This window comes from Schistocerca piceifrons, chromosome 8 (genome assembly GCF_021461385.2).
Source record: "Schistocerca piceifrons isolate TAMUIC-IGC-003096 chromosome 8, iqSchPice1.1, whole genome shotgun sequence".
Taxonomy (NCBI): Eukaryota; Metazoa; Arthropoda; class Insecta; order Orthoptera; family Acrididae; genus Schistocerca; species Schistocerca piceifrons.
The window spans coordinates 102,174,823-102,176,467 of NC_060145.1; the positions used below are offsets into that span (position 1 = coordinate 102,174,823).

A 1,645-nucleotide genomic window follows, 5' to 3' on the forward strand; every position below is an offset into this window, starting at 1 on the left:
TGTACCTTATAAGGACCTCCTTGTGCAACGCTTTATTCCATCTATGCAAGAACGCAACTGTGTCCAAGACACTGTTTGCATCAAGATGGGGCGGCACCACGTGTCCCTTGCCAGGTGAAAGATTTGCTTCGATAAATCTTCGCTAACGACCGCTTCATCTCTAGGCAATTTCAAGACGTGTGCTTTCGTTGAGGGGTATCTGAAAGATAGTGTGTATCAATGATGTATCCGGACTCTTCCTAATCTGAACAATAGCATACGATGACATATCGTTTTAATCACACCGGATAGGATGCGAGAAACTGTTGAGGATGCCGTGTTATGGATGCACCATGCTGCTGAGTCGGATATAAAATCACTCCGTCTTCAAGCCACGTGTGGCCTACCGGGACCATCCGACCGCCATTTCATTCTGCTGATAGGAGGGGCGTGGGGTCAGCACACCGCTCTCCTGGTCGTTATGATGGTATTCTTGACCGAAGCCGCTACTATTCGGTCGAGTAGCTCCTCAATTGGCATCACGAGGCTGAGTGCACCCCGATAAATGGCAACAGCGCATGGTGGCCTGGATGGTCACCCATCCAAGTGCCGACCACGCCTGACAGCGCTTAACTTCGGTGATCGCACGGGAACCGGTGTATCCACGGCGGCAAGGCCGTTGCCATGAGTCGGGAGATATACTGAACACATATTGTAGCTTGTAACCATACGAAAATATACGTGCCACAAGCACCGTTATCATGTATTTGATCGTTCCACGCCATTTTCTGGACCGAAACCACATTATGATTGCTTATAGCGCCGTATTTTCACCTGGTGGCAGAAAGAAAAAATATTATCTCTTGAGCACACTCCTCGAGCTTACCAGCTAACCATTTCAGACAATGTGGTTCTGCTTGAAATCACCTGGGATTTTCTCATTTTGTGGCATATACACGGTAGCTACATCTGAAGCCACGCATTATGTCTGCGGGAGATGCTGCTCTTTAGTGGCTGCAGCTTCATCCACTTCATATCTTTCGAATCTTAGCAGTTAGAGAGAAAACGTGTGAGCCATTTTTGTATGCAGTGCACGGTTATCTTTGTTTTCACATTGTGATTGAATTAGTCTCTGTTAAGCATGTTTTACAAATGGATTACGTAAAAAAACAGTCCTGATCAAAATTTTGCCCTGTGCATTGCGATAATAATTAAGCTTATGTATTTATTTCAATGATTATTGTAGTGGCTGTTTTTGAAACCACTGTGGCTCTAAGGGCAACATGAGTATCTGGGACAGGCTGTTGTACTTCCAGTTTCAGACGATGTATTCTCGCAGAATAAAGGAAGAGGAAATTCTGGCATGCCTTGGTGGAAGGGATTTCTTTAAGAGAAAGTATAGATGATGTGTTAGCTGAAAACAGTAATCTCGATTTTCGAACGAAAAAATCAGTGTTGTCTTGCATCACTTCAGAGAATGAGAGCAAAGAACCATTTCTAAAAGAAAAAAAAGGGAAACGGTTGTTCCAGCTGAAAACCATACAACATAAACAAAGCATCTACCAATACACGACACGTAGGGCACCGTTAGTACTTTATCACAAAGAAGGGACCTCACGGAAAGAGCTGGAAGTGTGCTTTCTCTCAGGTAGCCTAACTGCGGAGA

The 1,645-nt window shown here is 44.7% G+C and overlaps 1 pseudogene; it reads right to left on the reverse strand.

The window, feature by feature from the left end:
• Nucleotides 1–545: 545 nt before the first annotated feature.
• LOC124712796 lies at nt 546–663 on the reverse strand (annotated as a pseudogene).
• Between the last annotated feature and the right edge of the window lie 982 nt (nt 664–1,645).